The 6,755-nt window shown below is 51.9% G+C and overlaps 1 long non-coding RNA gene across 1 annotated transcript; it reads left to right on the plus strand.

The window, feature by feature from the left end:
- The first annotated feature begins 1,995 nt into the window (after positions 1–1,995).
- On the plus strand, positions 1,996–5,621 carry LOC146404961 (uncharacterized). Its single transcript, XR_014842557.1, has 2 exons — positions 1,996–2,231; positions 5,041–5,621. It is a non-coding gene; the product is annotated as an uncharacterized LOC146404961 (long non-coding RNA).
- Positions 5,622–6,755: the final 1,134 nt, after the last annotated feature.

A 6,755-nucleotide genomic window follows, 5' to 3' on the forward strand; every position in this document is an offset into this window, starting at 1 on the left:
AGAGAAATCGTGTGTGAAAGAAGGTGGTTGATAGGGCAGGTTGCATCGTCAAGAAACTGCCACAGCTGCCTCAGCCCTCGCAGCCACCTCCGTGATGAGCTGTCAGCATCCAGGCAAGGCCTTCCGCCAGCCCAAAGAGGGGGCTCAGATGATGCGTAGCATTTTATGGCAGCAGAGTGTTTTTGATGGAGGGATGTGTGTCGTTCTTTTAGACGTAATGCCATTGCACACGTACACGTCGCAAACGAGCAGGCTGATGTGGCCGCCTTTGTCCACTCCTCACTCCAGTGGCCGGAACCGCAGCCGAAGGGTCTCTGAGGTCTGCCTGTAAATGGCTACTTTTGGAGTTCCCGTCGTGGCCTAGTGGAAACAAGTCCGACCAGGAACCATGAAGTCGCGTGTTCAATCCCTGGCCTTGCTCGGTGGGTTAGGGATCTGGCGTTGCCGTGAGCAGTGGTGTAGGTTGCAGACTCAGCTCAGATCTCCGAGTTGCTGTGGCTGTGGTGTAGGCCGGTGGCTACAGCTCTGATTGGACCCCTACCCTGGGAACCTCCATATGCCACAGGTGTGACCCTAAAAGGACAAAAAGAAAAAAGAAAATCAGAATAAACCCACTAAAGCCATGAAAAACAATTTTCCCACGACAGTGTTCCCTGCCTGCCCTCCAGCACCATCAGCCTCGGGTCGGTGCTGAGACGAAGGAGCTTCTCTGACCAAGGACCGACCTGGGGGCTTGTGTGCTCCAGGCCATTGTCACTGCAGTGGGGAGGAGGGGGGACTAGGTCTTCAGCCTGGCCTTCAGGGGACAGGAGGTGGGGTTCAGGAAGAAGAGGGGGGTTGCTGAGAGAAGGTGGGGAGAGGAGGGGGAATGAAGGGAGAGGGGAACCTCGCCAGCGCTAGGTCGGAGCTGGCTAGAGGGACCCTCGTGGCCTCTGCTGCCCCCCCCGACCCCGCTTCAGAAGAAAAGGCGTGGCTGCTTGCATGATGAGTTTGGAAAGGGAAGTAGGCATTAAAGGCTCGGTCCCTCTGGGTTTTGTCTTTGGGACCCGTTTTCCTGCTTGAAGACGAGTTTTGCTTTGTGCTGGGGAGGGGTCTCAACTGGGGAAAAGTTTGTTCCTGGGGGACGTGCGGCAGCATCTGGAGACGGTTTCAAGGGTCATGACTGGAGAGCGTGATGGCCGTCTTGCCAAAGCTGAGGCTGCCGCCGAGCATCCTGCCGCGCCCAGACAGCCGCCCCCCTAATAGAATCATCCAGGCCAATCGTCAGCAGTGTGAAGGCTGAGGCACCCGAGTGATGCCCACAAACGAGCTGGCGATCTGTCGGGTTCAGAGGTCAAGTGTAACAAGCGCCTCTGTCCACCAAGCTAAAGCTGTGTCTCCGATCAGTTTTATTAATAACAGATATTTGACCTCCGTCCCTAGACCTCTGGCTATCAGGTAATTCTGAACACGGAAGGGAAAGAAGGATGGTACTATTGGGCAAAGAACCTATCACAGACTTGGCATTGGGGCACCATGTTCGTCAGCTGCAAGGAGTGGACACCCCCCTCCCCAATAACCGCGGCTTTAAGAAGATACACATTCGCCTGTCACATGCAGGTGGTATGGCCCTCCAAAGAGTCAGGGGCCAGGGTCACTTCAGAGTCCAGGAGAGCTGTTGGAGACCCAGGCATTGGAAGGACGTCCTCGCCAGCAGGCAGGTGCAGAAGGAGAAGGGTACACGTCTCCTTAGGGACACTTGCCCGCACCTCACTTCAATCTACACCCACTGGCCACAACTAAGCCCTTAGATTTAGAAATGGAATCTCCGTGGGGGGAGGGGCAGCCACGTGCCTGCTAACCCCCCGAGTTCCGTTGCTGCTGCAGAAGAGAAGATTGGATATGCCATGTGGAGGACTTGCTGGATCTGATTCCCTCCCTTTGGGGCAGGAGGAGGGCCGCCTGGGGAGACCACGTGCCTAGGTCTGGCCAGTTGGCTGTGAGAGGAAGTGACGTGTGCTGAAAAGCCCACACGCAGCTCGGCAGTAGCTCTTGTCCCAACTACCAGGAAAGCCGCGGGTTCCAGATGATGCAGCTCCAAGATCCTGGAGCCTCAGTGAGCCTGGATCCCTGAGAGATGGGAAGTGTGTCAAATCACTGGGATCGATTTGGAGTTAATTTGTTACTGCCACACAACCAAGCCTATCCTAACTAGTAGTCTGGGGACAACTAGCAGCCTCTGCCACACGTCGGTGAGTGAAAGGCTCAAAACAACCTCACGCCAAACCTGTGTCCTGCCTACCTTTGGCACATGCCCAGCTATGGTCGGTTGCTTAGGATCAGTAGAATTTGCCTGTTAACCTTTTGTTGGCTACAAGCTTCATGGGAATCTCAACACAAGTTTGTGTAACGGTTGCCACCTAGTGGAGAAGTAACAGTTTTCATTTTTCTTCCAGTGAAGCAGATGCTGGTGGAGAATAGTATTTTAGGCGTTCTCTGATGGCATAGCAGGTTAAGGATCCAGTGTGGTCACTGCTGTGGCTCGGGGCGCAGCTGTGGTGCGGGCTTGATCCCTGGCCCTAAACGTCTGCATGCTGCAGGTGCGAACAAAAACCAAAAATTGCAGGTCTCATTCTTGTTGATACAGTGAATCCACACTAAATGAAATAACTTGGGAAGAAAGAAGTTACGACTAAGAAATCGGCCGTGCATTTCTCTGCCCTGCCGTCAGCTAGGCTGCAGAGATCTTGATTGTCTGTGCTGCTCAGGACATCGCATCCGGCCAGGCCATTGGCTTTGTGGGCAGGAAACAGCAAATGCCTTACTTAGGTGTTTTGGTAAGACATATGTGTGCCCAAGGCGTGGTGACAGACTCAGTCTTTTTTTTTTTCCTGATTCGTTTTTATTTTTGTATGATGATTTTTATTTTTTCCATTATAGCTGGCTCACAGTGTTCTGTCAATTTTCTACCGTATAGCAAGGTGACCCAGTTATGCATACATGTGTACATTCTTTTTTCTCCCATTATCATGCTCCATCATAAGTGACTAGACATAGTTCTCAGACTCACTCTTAATACCAGGTAGTGTCCCAGGCAGGGTCCAGTCAGAAAACCAGGGCAGATGTTAAAATCAGAGGTGACTTCATACAAGCAGGCTGATGTAGGAGTTCCCATTGTGGCTCAGCGGGTTAAGAACCTGACACAAAGTCTTTGAGGATGCGGGTTCAATCCCTGGCCTCGTTCAGTGGGTTAAGGATCCAGAGTTGTCGCGAGCTGCGGTGTAGTTGGCAGATGCGGCTCGGATCCCTCTTGCAATGGCTGTGACATAGGCCGGGAACATCCATATGCTGCAGGTGTGGCCCTAAAAAGAAAAAAAAAGCCTGATGTAGCAAAAAGGGACATGGGGGTAGCAGGTATTAATAGTTCGGGAAGCAGCCCCCACTGCCAGAATAATGTAGGGTTCCCATAGTGTGGGAGCCCCAGGGAGGGGCCCTCACTTCCCTGGAGGAGATGCTACAGCAGCGCTCTGGTCGGGAAGGAGACACCCCCCCCCACTACCAACGGGTGCTCAAACCTCGGATCGCGCTCAGACACCCTGGCGTGCACATCACTAAGGGGGAAAGCGCCACCAGTGCTGGCACTTCTGAGGGGACACCATGGTTGGTGCTGGGGCCACCCAAGGAATCCGGAAAGGAGCCCTGGCTGTCGTCTGTTGCCGCGGGGACGCTGACAGGAGCTGGAAAAAGGAATAAGGTCTCCTCTCCTACCTTCCATCCTTCCACCGCTGCCTGCCTATCAGACCCCAACCGCCAGCAGAGGAGCATAGACCACTGAGTTGGCAGAGCCCAGCCCTGGCATGACAGATCAGCAGGAAAGGTGGGCTTGCATCTGAGAGAGAGGAAGCCCCCCCGCAGGCCCTTCTGACCCAGAATGGCCCCATGGTGTGGCAGCCACGTGGATACGTGGATTTTTTTTCTTCAATAAATACTGCAGGATCACACAATCCTGATGCCGAACCCGCAGGTGCAAAGGAACCGCCAATAGGAAGACAGACTATAAAAGTCTGTGGGGGGAGTTCCTGTTGTGGCTCAACGGAAACAAAACAGACTCGTATCCGTGGGGATGTGGGTTCGATCCCTGGTCTCACTCAGTGGGTTAAGGGCATGGCATTGCTGTGAGCTGTGGTGTAGGTCAAAGACAAGACTCGAATCCTGTGTGGCTGTGGCTGTGGTGTAGGCCAGCAGCTGCAACTCCAATTTGACCCCCAGCCTGGGAACTTCCATATGCTGCGGGTGCAGCCCTATAAAGCAAAAAAAAAAAAAAAAACCCAAACACATCGAGTTCCTGTCGTGGCTCAGTGGTTGACGAACCTGACTAATGTCCATGAGGACGTGGGTTCGATCCCTGCTCAGTGGGTTAAGGGTCCAGTGTTGCCATGAACTATGGTGTAGGTTGCCGACACGGCTCGGATCCCGAGTGGCTGTGGTTGTTGTGTAGGCCGGCAGCTGCAGCTCCATTCGACCCCTAGCCTGGGAAGCTCCATGTGTCTCAGATTCAGACCTAAAAAGACAAACAGCAAAAAAGTCAACGTGATTGGAGATAATACCTATATAAAAAAAAGTCTGGATTTTCAACTGTGCCGAGTGGGGGTCCATAAGCCCCACTTTATTCAGGGTTAACTGTAGTTCTCCTAGTCTGTGATTCTAAATTGATTCCTGCATCCAAGCCAACCCCAAGTCCAAGGCGATGGCTGTGATCCGGGGTGTTTCTGGGAGATCTGCCTGCTGGTGGTGTGTGTTGTAACACGGTTTGAGCTACGTAAACGCAAACAAGCCTCCTTGGGAGCCGTCACCGCCCTTCCTCCTTCACCTCCACTCTCCTTTGCTGTGTTTAGGACAAGGATCGGAGGCAGTGAGTCGTGGCTCTTATCCCCGTTCTGTTTGGTCTTTTGCCAAAGGCACAAGCTGTGGGGCAAGCAGGTACCTAATTCTCCTCTATTTGCAGCCTGGAACGCTGGTGAGAGAAAGTAAAACCTTACGGTCCTTTTGTTTTCTTTTTAGGGCCGCACCTGCAGCGTATGGACGTTCAGCTTGCAGCAGTGCTGGATCCTTAACCCACTGAGCGAGGCCAGGAATCGAACCTGCCTCCTCATGGATATTAGTCGGTTATTAGCACCGCTGAGCCACAACGGCAGCTCCCTTATAGACTTTAAACCTGGGAGTGGTGTCTAGAAAGGCTTTCCACTGCCCTGAAATGTGGGGCCAAGAGTGCAGCCTGCTGGTCTTTAAGCAGTTCCAACCCAGAACCACGCTGATTTGAATGGGCTTGGAAGCTCTGTCCTGCATTTTTGCAGCATTTCAGTCATGAAGCATCGGTGCTGTGTAGGCGGAGAGAGAAGAAAGCCATCCTCCATACATCAGACTGGTAACTGAGGACCTTTGTACGTTTCTTCTAGAATTTCTTCTAGGTGTTTCCAAAGGCAGCCATTGTCATGGAAAAATAAAGAACATAAGTGGAATTGGTGGGGGGAAAAGTATTTTCGGGCTTAACCAGAATGGAATGAGGCTTGTTCCCTCTAAGTATCTTCAGTTGCCCCAAATCAATTTATTTACAAAGAAGGAAATTTTATTTAAACGTGAAAGCTTCACTAATCTTTTTGCTCTGCCTTATTCCTCCAGAGTCCATCAGCCTCTTTGCCATGCATCATGTTTTCTTTCTTTTTGCTTTTTTAGAGCTGAACCTGTGGCATATGGAAGTTCCCAGGCTAGGGGGTGAATCGGAGCTGGGAGCTGCCAGCCTGCACCACAGCCACAGCACCAGTGGGATCCGAGCTACCTGCAACCTGCACTGTAGCTCAGGGCAATGCTGGATCCTTAACCCACCGAGCAAGGCCAGGGATCGAACCCACATCCTCCTGGATACCAGTCAGGTTCATACCCCACTGAGCCACAACGGGGACTCTTCGTCATGTTTTCTCTACCTGAAAAAGTGTAGGGATCTTCTGAAATCGGCCTCGATCACATCCTTGATTTAGACGGAATTGCATCAGAGTTCCCACTGGCTCAGCGGGGTCAGTGGCATCTCTGCAGTGCCAGGACGCATGTTGGATCCCCGGCCTGGCAGAGTGGGTTAAAGGATCTGGCGTTGTCCCAGCTGCACCATAGGTGGCATCTTGGGCTCAGATCTGATCACTGGCCATATGCCTCAGGGCAGCCAGAAAAAAAAAAACTAAATTAAAATAAGTGGGGTTGCATCAATATTGGGAGTAGGAGGAAATGAGCAGATGACATCACCAATGTGTTCTGTGGTACCTCACCTCATTCAAAACAGATCTGGGGGTTCCCATCATGGCGCAGGGGAAATGAATCCAACTAGGAACCATGAGCTTGCAGGTTCGATCCCTGGCCTTGCTCAGTAGGTTAAGGATCTGGCGTTGCCGTGAGCTGTGGTGTAGGTCGAAGACACGGCTTGGATCTGATGTTGTTGTGGCTGTGGTGTAGACCGGTGGCTACAGCTCCGATTAGACCCCTAGCCTGAGAACCTCCATATGCCTTGGGTGCAGCCCTAAAAAGGACAAAACACACACACAAAAAGACAAATCTAAGAACCACACTCAGTGGATGTGTTGTTTTCAAACTTTTCATTATTTCTTTTTCTTTTTTGGCCACCCAACTTTTTATTTTTTTTAAGCCTTAGTCATAGAAGAATCATGTTGCTTCTATTTATTTGTTTGTCTTTTTAGGGCCGAACCCATGGCATATGGAGGCTCCCAGGC

Source organism: Sus scrofa, chromosome 3, assembly GCF_054392235.1.
Source record: "Sus scrofa isolate SSC_HxYL_T2T_F1_AM1 chromosome 3, Sscrofa_HxYL_maternal_Yorkshire_Landrace_v2.0, whole genome shotgun sequence".
NCBI lineage: Eukaryota > Metazoa > Chordata > Mammalia > Artiodactyla > Suidae > Sus > Sus scrofa.